We start from the raw sequence: 13422 nt of genomic DNA, 5'->3' as shown, positions 1-13422 counted from the left end.
GAATTAGTGGAATCTGATTTATATTTGTCTTGAAGAACTTGTTTACTTTTAACCAAGTAAACTGAACCATCTTAGCATACAGTTGCATTCATATATAGGTTGCATTTCATGAGTCTTACTTTCCCTATTCATTCCCTTTGTCTGCTTGAGCTTAGCATGAGGACATGCTAATGTTTAAGTGTGGAGAGATTTGATGCACGACTATTTCGTGGTACATTTTGTACTTAATTGAGTGGATTTTATCCACTGAACTCACACTTATTCATACTATTTGCATGATTTTACAATTCCTTCCCAATTTTGTTCCATGATTGAAAACTTGCTTCCTAAGCCTTTAAATTGTGTATTTTAATTCCCTTTTATACCATTTGATGCCATGATCCATGTGTTAAGTGTTTTCAGACTTTATAGGGTAGGAATGGCTTAAAGAATGGAGAGGAAGCTTGCAAAAATGGAAGGAACACAAGAAATAAAGGAGACAACCAGCAAGCATCGATGCGCACGCATGACTCACGCGTGCGCGTGATCTGGAGAATTTCACAGCGACGCGTGCGCGTACCTGACGCGTACGCATGACTGACACGTATGCGTGACATGCGCGACCTGCAGAAATCACAGAAAATGCTGGGGCGATTTTAGGCTGAGTTTGGACCCAGTTTTCAGCCCAGAAACATAGACTAGAGCCAGGGGACAGCAGAGACTCAACACATATTCACATTACGCATAGTTTTAGTTTAGTTTTTGAATCTTAGAGAGAATTCTACTCCTTCCTCTGCGGTTCTTCACATTCTAATTTTAGAGTTTATTGCTTTTGCTTTGGATATTGAGAAGAGTCATTACCTCCGTTGAAGTCGGTATTATTCTAGTTTGCTTTCTTATTCATTTACTCTTTTATTGCCCATTAACCCTGTTGGATAAGTATGTTTATGATTTTGGGATTTATTAATGCAAAGTACTATTTTTATATTTAATTAATTTTCAGTTATTATTTAATTTATTATGTCTTCTTCTTATTCCCTTTACATGTCTGTGAACGTTATATTCATTTCAATGGAGTAGACTCCCAACTTGACTTGGGAGTTGATTAAGAGAAAACCCTTGAGTTGGAATACTCAAGTATTAATTTTAATTGGAAGTTGTTGGCTAACTCTCTAGTCTCTGACTCTAATCCTTCTTTATGAGAAGATTAGGACCTGAGGATATAGTTGGTTAGTTAGTTACTTTACTTTCCTTTATTGATTAAGGGATGACCAAGTAGAACAACAACTTTTTGCTATTACACTTAGGAAAATCCAACAAGGATAGAAATTCCAATTAATCTTCTCCCAGTCAAGGCTTTTATTTGAATGATATAAATTCTCTCATTAATTTCCATTGCTTCAATTTACAATTATTTATTTTTTCTGTTTCTCAAACTCAAAAATCTCTTGGAAAACCTCTGACCAATAAGCTGCACTCTTTTGTCAACTCGTTGGGAGATGACCTGGGATTTCAACTCCCAGTATTCTGTTCTTAATTTTGTGACAACTTGTTTCTAAATTGATAAGCAGATTTTAGTCGGTTGAGAACTATTCATGCCCTGGGTCGAGCTGTACGACCCGGGCTGATGGAAGACAAGTCGACCGACCTCTCTAGGTCAGGATTACCCGATCTCTTCTCAAAGAGCTCGGCCAAAATGCTATAGAGCCCAAGCAGGCTCAAATAAAGGGACATAGCCCAATCTAAAGGTAACCAAAGCCTAGAAAGATAAGGGCGGTTTCCCTTAAAGATAAGATGACCTCACTCAGAAGATAAGATAAGATAACTAACTTATCTTATCCGGAAAGGTCAGCCTACACCATTATAAATACACTGGAGCACCCATGTATAAGTCATACTCTGATTCTACAAAAAACTTGCTTAAAGCCCATGCTAACTTAAGCATCAGAGTCTCTTGCAGGTACCACCACCCTCTGGTGACGAAGAATCAGCAGCATCTCCAGCTCCACCAGTTCCATCAAGTCGGACACGACAGCTCCGGCCACCACAGCAGATCTCATCCGAGATCGACCTTCAGTTTCAGGAAACCCTCGAAACATTGGCGCCATTGCCGGGGAACCTGGAAGTCATTCCATTACCATGGCAGATAACCTTGACAACGACCACGACTCCGGATTGGAGGAGAGAACTCCTCATAAGAACGCGGACACCACACCAAAGGATACACATCAACCAAATAAAGACAAGAATTCGCCAAACACAGAAATCATGGAGGCTCTACAAGCTTAACAAGATCGCCTCAAACAGCTCAAAAAAGAGGCCGAACATCAACGGGAAGCCAAAAGAAACCTCCAGAGAGAAACTAGGCGACGCAGAGAGTTGGAGGACAAACTCCTAAAACTCGAAGCCGACCTGAAAATCAAAACCAGCCAAACCGGTCGCGATAACACCCCCCACAAGGATCAAGACCCCTTCATCAAGGAAATCATGAAAGCTAAGGTTCCAAAGGATTTTAAAGCTCCCGACATGACACCATACGATGGTACCTCCGATCCCAGCCATCATCTCAGCAATTTCAGAAGTAGAATGTATCTCACTGACGCCTCAGATGCTACTCGATGCAAAGCCTTCCCGACCACTTTAACAAAGACAGCCATTAAGTGGTTCGACAATCTGCCCCCTAGATCCATCACAAGTTTTGACGACTTGGCCAAGAAATTTCTTGGCAGATTTTCCTTCCAGAAAGACAAAGTCAAACACGCCCCAAGCTTATTAGGGATCAAACAAGGAGATCGGGAGAGTCTTCGCAATTACATAGAAAGATTCAACAAAGCGTGTCTGGACATACAAGATTTGCCAACAGAAGCCGCTATTATGGGTCTCATCAATGGCCTACGTGAAGGACCATTTAGTCACTCTATATCAAGGAAACATCTTACGTCTCTGAATGAAGTACAAGAATGAGCAGAGAAGTATATCAACACGGAGAAAAACTCTCGACTAGGAGAGACCTCAAAATCTGGATTCCCCTACCCCTCTCGGGACAAGGATAAAGAGCCCAAGAAAAAAGAAGATCAACATAGAGAGAAGATTAAAAATATCACAATTTCACCCCTCTTCGGGTGTCTCTCATTGAAGTTTATCGAGAAGTATGGCACACTGAGAAGATCCCACCACCTCGACCAATCAAAAGCAAAAGAGGAGGTGGAAATCGGACAGAATATTGTGAATATCATCGAATCTATGGACATCCCCCCAATGAATGCTTCAACTTGAAAAACATCATAGAAAAATTGGTAAGACAGGGGAGACTAGATCGGTACTTAGCTAGTAAGTCGGATGAGCCCAGGAAAAGAAGAAGGGACGAGGAGGTCGAACGAACTGAACAACCACCTCTCACCCCGCAGAGACATGTCCACATGATAAATGGAGGATTTGCAGGAGGAGGAATCTCCAAGTCATCTCGCAAGAGACACCTTAAGGAGATATATCATGTCGAGGGAGAGGAAGGAGCACCCGACCTCCCTACTATTACTTTCACCAAAGAGGACGCGGCAGGCATCATCCCGGACATGACGATCCCATGGTCATCACTGTCATATTGGCCAATGCTAATCTCCACCGTACACTAGTGGACCAAGGAAGCTCGACGGATATCTTGTTTAAATTCGCCTTCGACAAACTCGGCCTACTGGAAAAAGAGCTCAGAGAATATCCGAACAGCTTGTTTGGACTAGGAGACACTCCAATGCAACCACTTGGATACATCTCACTACACACAACTTTTGGAAAAGGAACCCGATCAAGGACACTCAACATAGACTACATCGTAGTCGACGTGGGCTCAGCCTACAATGCCTTGATAGGTCGGACAATGCTAAATCAGCTCGCCGTGGTAGTTTCAACTCAACATCTATGCATGAATTCCCAACTTCAGAAGGGATCGCCATGATAAAAGGAGACCAGAAAACCGCACGACGATGTTACAACGAAAGTCTGAACCTTAGAGGCAAAGGAGAAGCAATCAACACTATCAAACTCGGGGGAGTTCAAGGTCGGGAAAAGCTTCGTCCACAACCGGAGGGCGAGATCGAGAAAGTCCAGATCGGGGACGTCCCAGATAAGACAACAAATATTTGTGCAACTTTGAAAGGAGACATAAAGGAATCTCTGATACAGCTCCTAAAAGATAATGTCGACCTCTTTGCATGGAAGGCCGCAGACATGCCCGGCAGAGATCCCAAACTAATGTACCACAAACTAGCAGTATACCCAGGATCTCGGCCAGTATAACAGAAGCGTCGGAAGCTCGGGCCAGAAAGATCCCAAGCCGTAGAAGAACAAGTACAAGCTCTACTGGTGGCAGAATTCATAAGAGAAGTCAAGTATCCACTATGGCTGGCCAACGTTGTATTGGTAAAAAAGTCAAATAGGAAATGGCGAATGTGCACTGATTACACCGACCTCAATAAAGCATGTCCAAAAGACCCTTATCCACTCCCAAGCATAGACACTCTAGTGGGCGCCTCCTCCGGATACAAGTACCTCACCCTCATGGATGCTTATTCGGGATATAATCAAATCCCAATGTACCCGCCAGATCAAGAAAATACCTCATTCCTAACCCCAAAAGCAAATTACTGTTATGTCATCATGCCATTTAGACTCAAAAACGCAAGGCTACCTACCAAAGATTAATGAATAAGGTCTTCGCGGACCATATCTGGAAACTCATGGAGGTATACATGGACGACATGTTGGTAAAAACATAAAAGGAGGAATCATTACTCTCCGACCTCACCAAAGTGTTCGACATCATCAGAAAGCATGGGATGCGACTTAATCCCGCAAAGTGTACCTTTGCAATAGAAGCCGGCAAATTCCTGGGTTTTATGTTAACACATCGAGGAATTGAGGCAAACCCGGATAAGTGCCGAGCTATACTCGACATGAAAAGTCCAACCTGTGTTAAAGAAGTGCAACAACTCAACGGAAGACTGGCAGCCTTGTCCAGATTTCTAGCCGGATCGGCCATAAGATCTCTTCCCTTTTATGCCACATTAACGAAGGGAAAGAAGTTCGAATGGACCACAGAGTGCGAGCAAGCCTTCCTGGATTTCAAAAATTTCCTGGGACAACCATCCATTCTTACTCGACCACGGGAAGGAGAAGCACTCATATTATACCTCGCAGTGGGAAGTCGGGCAATAGCCTCAGCGCTGGTCAGAGAAGACGAAAGGGGGCAACAACCTACCTACTTCATCAGCAAAGCCCTCCAAGGAGCTGAACTGAATTATCAAAAGATAGAAAAGTTTGCCTACGCTCTCATACTAACTTCTCGACGACTTTACCCATATTTTCAGGCTCACACCATCAAGGTTCGGACTAACCAGCCCATAAAAGGCATTCTACAGAAGACAGACTTAGCTGGAAGAATTCTACAGTGGGCGGTCGAGCTATCTGAGTTCGATCTTCAGTATGAAGCTCGGACGGCCATCAAGACTCAATATTTGGCCGATTTTATTGCTTAATACACTGACACCCCGGAAACTCCTACAAAATGGAATCTCTATGTAGACGGCTCTTCAAACAAAACCGGGAGCGGGATAGGTGTGATAATAGAAAGCGATCAGGGAACCCAAATCGAACTTTCCTTGAAATTCGAGTTCCCTGCTTCCAATAACCAGGCCGAGTATGAAGCACTGTTGGCTGGTTTGAAGCTGGATAAGGAGGTTGGAGCTCAAAATCTTATTATCTTCAGCGATTCACAGGTAGTTACCTCACAAATAGAAGGGACCTACCAAGCCAAAGACCCTACTATGAAAAAGTACCTGGACAAAACCAGAGACCAGCTCGAACAACTCAGGGAATATGAGGTCCGCCACATACCTCGGGAACAGAATGCTCGAGCTGACGCACTCTCAAAACTAGCCAGCACCAAACCAGGGGGCAATAATAGAAGCCTCATCCAGGAAATATTGCAGAACCCATCAATTTCAAAGGAAGAAGAAATCCTAGCAATATCAGACCAAGATCAAGGATGGATGATTCCCATAGTCAACTACCTTAAATCAGAAATAATCCCTACTGATAAGAAGGAGGCAAAGAAGTTAAGATAAGAAGCACAATACTACACCATCATAAACAACATCCTATATAAGAGAGAGATCTCGACACCCTTATTAAAATTTGTACCGACCTCCAACACAAAAGAAGTCTTGGAAGAAATACACAGTGGCATATGTGGCAACCATCTTGGAGCACGAGCTCTCTCCAAAAAGGTACTCCGAGCAGGATTCTTTTGGCCGACCTTGCAAAAAGAAGCAACAGAGTTTGTCAAGACATGTCCACCATGTCAGAAACATGCCAACTTTCACATTGCCCCACTAGAGGAGCTCATCAGCGTAACATCACCTTGGCCATTCACAAAATGGGGACTCGACCTCCTGGGACCCTTTCCCCAAGGATCAGGACAAGTCTAGTTCCTCATTGTAGGGATCGATTACTTCACAAAATGGATTGAGGCAGAGCCCCTAGCAAATGCCACTGCTCAAAGAAGTCAGAAGTTCTTATATAGAAATATTGTCACAATGTTTGGGGTTCTTTACTCCATCACCACAAACAATGGAACTCAATTCACAGACACAGGCTTCAGGAAGCTGGTAGCAGACTTGAAAATAAAACATCAATTTACATCCATAGAACACCCACAAGCTAATGGACAACCAGAAGCAGCTAACAAAGTCATATTGGCTGGGTTGAAATGGAGATTAAAGGATGCAAAGGGAGTCTGGGCTGAAGAGCTCCCACAAGTCATATGGGCATATCGGACAACTCCATATTCCACCACAAAGGAATCACCTTTCCGATTGGCTTACGGAATAGAGGCAATAATCCCGGTAGAAATCGAAGAAGGATCCCCCAGAACGATCTACTACAATGAAGAGGCCAACTCCCAACTCCAGAGGGAAGAGCTCGACCTACTTCCAGAAATCCGAGAAAGAGCTCAGATCAGGGAAGAGGCATTAAAATGTTGAATGGCCTCAAGATACAATCGACAAGTAGTACAGCGAAGCTTTGACGACAACGACCTCATCCTAATCCGAAATGATATCGGAACAAGTCGACCAGGAGAGGGGAAACTAGCAGCTAACTGGAAAGGACCCTACCGAGTCATAGAGGTACTGGGAAAAGGTTACTACAGGGTGTCAGAACTTAAAGGGTGAGAGCTACCAAGGTCGTGGCATGCCTGTAACATAAGAAGGTACTATAGTTAGGAGGTAATAAAGATCTTAGGTCAAGGTGCACTCTTTTTCCTGAAAAGGTTTTTTAACGAGGTACCTGGTGCACGAAATTGTGATCTCAACGGCGCCAAAAACTTGGTACGCACGATTGTAATCTCAACTCCTTTTCACAACTCCGCACAACTAACCAGCAAGTGCACTGGGTCGTCGAAGTAATAAACCGTACGTGAGTAAGGGTTGATCCCACGGAGATTGTCAGCTTGAAGCAAGCTATGGTCATCCTTGTAAATCTCAATCAGGCGAATTCAAATGGCTATGAGGTTTTGATAATTAAAATGTAATTAAAACAGAAAATAAGATAGAGATACTTATGTAATTCATTGGTGAGAATTTCAGATAAGCGTATGGAGATGCTTTGCTCCTTCTGAATCTCTGCTTTCCTACTGCCTTCATTCAATCATTCATACTCCTTTCTATGGCAAGCTGTATGTTGGGGATCACCGTTGTCAATGGCTACTGTCCGTCCTCTCAGTGAAAATGGTCCAACTGCGCTGTCACCGCACGGCTAATCATCTGTCGGTTCTCACTCATGTTAGAATAGGATCCATTGATCCTTTTGCGTCTGTCGCTACACCCAACACTCGCGAGTTTGAAGCTCGTCACAATCATCCCTTCCCAGATTCTACTCAGAATACCACAGACAAGGTTTAGACTTTCCAGATCTCAAGAATGGCCGCCAATAATTCTAGCCTATACCACGAAGACTCTGATCTCGAGGCTAAGAGATATGAATTCAAGCTTGTTTTCATGTAGAACGGAAGTGGTTGTCAGGCACGGGTTCATAAGTGAGAATGGTGATGAGAATCACATAATCATCACATTCATCATGTTCTTGTGTGTGAATGTATATCTTAGAGAAGAAATAGGCTTGAGTTGAATAGAAAAATAATAGTACTTTGCATTAATTCATGAAGAACAGCAGAGCTCCACACCTTAATCTATGGGGTGTAGAAACTCCACCGTTGAAAATACATGAGTGATAATGGTCCAGGAATGGCCGAATGGCCAGCCCCCTAAATGTGATCAAGAGATCAAGAGTGATACAAAGATAGTCTCAAAAATGATCTAAAGATGTAAAATAAATCACTAAAAGTAGTTTTTATACTAAACTAGTAACCTAGGGTTACAGAAAATAAGTAAATGATGTAGAAATCCACTTCCGGGCCCACTTGGTGTGTGCTTGGGCTGAGCATTGAAGCTTTCATGTGTAGAGACTCTTCTTGAAGTTAAACGCCAGCTTTGGTGCCAGTTTGGGCGCTTAACTCCAGCTTGTAACTTAGTTCTGGCGTTTAACACGAGAATATGGCAGGAAGTTGGCATTTAAATGCCAGTTTGTGTCGTTAAAACTCCAGCAAAGTATGAACTATTATATATTGCTGCAAAGCCCAGGATGTCTACTTTCCAACGCAATTGAGAGAGCGCCAATTGGGCTTCTGTAGCTCCAGAAAATCCATTTCGAGCGCAGGGAGAAAAATACACAAACTCATAGTAAAGTCAAGAAATTTGATTTTTATTTAAAAACTAATAAAAACATAATAAAAATTAACTAAAACATACTAAAAACTACCAAAAACTAATGCCAAAAAGCATTTAAATTATCCGTTCATCACAACACCAAACTTAAATTGTTGCTTGTCCTCAAGCAACTGAAAATCAAATAAGATAAAAAGAAGAGAATATTGATGACAAGTCATCTTAGCCTAGTTTCACTAGCCTTTTTCTTTTGTTTTCAATTGAATTATGCACTTTCTTGAGCCATAAGCAAGCCAATTGGGTAGATTTTCATGCTTCCTTTGATTTAATCAACCATGTATGAGTTCATGCTATTTCATGAGGTTTTATGCTATAATTGTCACATATTATGAAAGAATGAATATCTCATGATTTTGAGCATAGCTTTGATGTGTTTGGTTGATTAATGATAGGTGAAGAAAGCTTGGAGAAAGGTTGAAGCAAGAAGGAATGGCTAGGAGGAAGAGAGGACAAAAAGTTTGAGCAAAAGTTTGCCTCAAACTTTAGCTCAAACTTTTGGAATAAGTGAAAATGAACCAGGGAGCAAAAAGCTGGACCAAAAGTTTGCCTCAAACTTTTGTGCAAACTTTTGGGCAAAAAGCTGGAGCAAAAGTTTGCCTCAAACTTTTGTGCAAACTTTTGGGCAAAAAGCTAGAGCAAAAGTTTGCCTCAAACTTTTTGGCAAACTTTTGGCATCACAAATCAACACCCTGGAGAGCAAAAGTTTGCGCCAACGTTAGCCTCAAACTTTTTGGCAAACGTTGGCGCATGAACAACACACCCTGGAGAGCAAAAGTTTGCGCCAACGTTTGCCTCTAACTTTTTGGCAAACGTTGGCGCCATGAGTGTGCAAGGGGAGGCCAACGTTGGAGCAAAAGTTTGACCCCTAACTTTTGCCCCAACGTTGGTATCAGCAAAAGAGGGTGGCTGATGTGAAAAGTTGGAGTAAAAGTTTGCCTCAAACTTTTACTCAAACTTTTACTCAAACTTTTACTCAAGCTTTCATGATTCCAAACCCGGTTCAATTCGGTTCTTCTCCAAACTCCAAGAGAAATCAACCAAGGCCTCTATCAACCCAATTCCATCAAGAGCAAAGGCCCAATTGAAGGCTTGAAGACCATTTGAAGAAAGTGTATAAATAGCATAGGATTTAAGTTTTCGGAGAGCTTTCTTTTCTGTTTTGATTAGTGCACTTAGTAGAGAGCTCATCTTACATTTCTTGGCATTGTTGTTTTATTTCAAGAGAATTTGGGAGGAGAATTGATCTCTCTTCTTCCTTGTTCTTGCCCAGCACTCTTTACTTTCCTTGTCTTGTATCTTGGGTTGGAGAATTGAAGGAAATCTGTTTCAATCTCATCCTGAGATCTCTCTGTTTAATTTTACTGCATAATTGAATTTCCATTTTGGTTAATTGCTTCTGCCTTCTACTTTCTCTGCAATTTACAATTTACAATTCCTTTGCAATTGTTCTTGTTGGATCTAGGAAGGCATTGAGATCTAGACTTGGTTATCTAGTCTCTTGGGTCCTGAGATCTGAATTCCAATTTTACTTCCTCTGTTTAATGCTTTTCAATCTCATTTACATTTCTGTTTTTAGATCTGATTCAATCTAAGTTATCTTCTACTTCTCTGTTCATTGCAATTCACTTTTTCTTGTTTAAATTCTGCAAATCCAATTCCCAATTCCCTTTACAATTCAAGCCATTTACATTTCTTGCAATTTAAGATTTTGCAATTTACATTTCTTGCGTTCTAAGTTTCTGCCATTTAATTTCTTGTTCTTTAAGATTCAACACTTTAAATTTCAGTTCTCTTTACTTTCATGCAATTTACCCACTCCCTTTACTTTCTCTGCAATTTAAATTCTGCAAATCACAAATCTCTCAACCAAATCTTGATTCGCTTGACTAAATCAACCACTAAGCTAAAATTGTTCAATCCTTCAATCCCTGTGGGATCGACCTCACTCCCGTGAGTTTTTATTACTTGATGCGACCCGGTGCACTTGCCGGTTAGTTTTGGGTGTTTTGGAGAAATTCGTTTTTCCACAAAAATATCCCATCAAGTTTTTGGCGCCGTTGCCGGAGATTGAAATAGATTGACAATGATTAAGTGAGGTGGTAGTTTAAATCAAGCACTTTTTCTTTTCTGTCCTTTAATTTTCAATTAACCCACTAACTGTTTGAATTTTTGCTTAAGCTAACTAAAACTTCATTCTAGCAGTAGATTGAAGTGTCACTAGTTTGTGTGTTTCTTATGTTTTGCTTGTATGTCAGGTACAAGAAGAACCACACCCACCTTTCATGAACAAGACGAAAGAACTCTCAGGAGGTTAAGAAGAGCTGAGAGAGGGAAAAATATTGTTGGAGAAGAGGAATCAGAAGAAGAATTCCAAGATATGGAGGAACATTCAACCAATCCACCTGGTGGAGCAGACAACAACAATAACAACCCACCCCAGAGGAGAGTTTTTGCCTCCTATACCTTTGCAAATGCTAGACATTGTGGAAGCAGCATTCTCACCCCTAATGTCAATGCAAATAACTTTGAATTGAAGCCACAACTCATTACATTGGTCCAAAACAACTGCTCGTTTGGGGGAGGACCATTGGAGGATCCAAATCAACATCTATCTACCTTCTTAAGGATTTGTGACACTGTCAAGTCCAATGGCGTGAATCCTGAGACCTACAAGCTTCTGCTGTTCCCGTTCTCATTAAGGGACAAGGCCGCACAGTGGCTTGAAACTTTTCCTCAAGGAAGCATCACTAGCTGGGATGACTTGGTGACTAAATTTCTAGCCAAATTCTATCCACCCCAAAGAGTCATCAGGCTGAAGACTGAGGTGCAAACATTCACACAATTGGATGCTGAAAATCTGTATGAAGCATGGGAGAGATACAAGGCTCTGCTGAGGAAATGTCCACCAGAAATGTTCACTGAGTGGAACAAGGTACAGAACTTCTATGAAGGACTCACTCTAAAGGCTCAAGAATCACTTGACCACTCAGCTGGAGGATCATTGCAACTGATGAAAACAGCAGAAGAAGCTCAAAATCTTATTGACATGGTGGCCAACAATCAATATTTCTTTGCTCACCAAAGAAATCGCCAACCATCACAAAGGAGAGGAGTAATGGAGCTAGAAGGAGTGGACTCAATCTTGGCTCAAAACAAGATGATGCAGCAGCAAATTCAACAACAATTTGAGCAAATGGCCAAGAGGATTGATAGCCTCCAAGTTGCAGCAGTTAATACAAGCCAACCATCATCCACATGGGGGCAAAATGAAGAAACTCAAGAAGAACAACAACAAGAGCAAGTACAGTATATGCACAACCAAGGACCAAATGAAGTGTATGGTGATACATACAATCCATCTTGGAAGAACCACCCAAACCTCAGATGGGGAGATAATTACACCCAAAACCAACAACCATGGCAGAGGAACTCGAACCAAAACAACCCAAGAAGCAACCAAAACCACAACCAGCAGTAAACTAACCAGAACCTCTACAGAAAACCTCAAAATAACTACCCCAACCCCAACCAGTACCAATCCAATAATCAACCCACCAACCAAAATGCCTACCATCCACCACCCACATCTCATAACCCACCTCAAGTATCACCTGAATCTCAAAGACTCACTAACTTGGAGACCTTGATGGATAAAATGTTGAAACACCAGGAAGTGACAACCAAGAACCATGAAGCCTCCATAAAGAGCCTAGAGAGGCAGATGGGGCAAATCTCCAAGCAGATCTCTATTGAGAGACCTTCAAGCTCTCTGCCGAGTGACACAATTCCAAATCCTAAGGAAGAATGCAAGGCAATACAATTAAGGAGTGGGAAAACATTGATGAACAATAATGACACTACAAAGAAGCAAGCAGAGAGCAGTAAAAGGCCAATAGAAGATGAGGAGCAAACAAAGGCAGATGAAACCAAGGATCAAGTTGTGATGCCAAACAAGAGCATTGAGAAACTCAAAGAGAAGGACAACCAACCATACGGTTCAGAAGAAGTAACTCAGGGACAGCAGCAAATAGGAAAGAGCATCACACCTCCACTGCCATATCCCCAGAGGTTCAACAAAGAGACTAAGGACCAACATTTTCATAAGTTCCTTGAGACTTTCAAAAAGCTGAAAATCAATATTCCCTTGGCTGAAGCACTTGAGCAAATGCCTCTGTATGCCAAGTTTTTGAAGGAGCTTATCAACAAGAAAAGAAGTTGGCTTGAGAAGGAAACCGTGTTACTCACCGAGGAATGCAGTTCTTTGATTCAAAGGGGCATTCCACCAAAACTCAAGGATCCAGGAAGCTTTGTAGTCTCATGCACCATTGGCAGAATAATTCTCAACAAAGCTCTCTGTGACCTTGGTGCCAGCATCAACTTAATGCCTCTCTCAATGATGAGAAAACTTGCTATAGAAGAGCTTAAACCCACCAGGATGTCATTGGTCATGAATGACAGATCAATCAAAACACCCACTGGAATTGTGGAAAATCTGTTGGTGAAGGTTGGGGAGTTTATTTTCCCAGCAGATTTTGTGATTTTGGATACTGAAGAGGAAGGAAACAATTCAATCATTTTAGGAAGGCCATTTCTAGCCACAGCAAGA

The sequence above is a fragment of the Arachis hypogaea genome, chromosome 15 (assembly GCF_003086295.3).
Source record: "Arachis hypogaea cultivar Tifrunner chromosome 15, arahy.Tifrunner.gnm2.J5K5, whole genome shotgun sequence".
In the NCBI taxonomy this organism is placed as follows: Eukaryota; Viridiplantae; Streptophyta; class Magnoliopsida; order Fabales; family Fabaceae; genus Arachis; species Arachis hypogaea.
Note: the sequence above shows the minus strand (reverse complement) of the source record.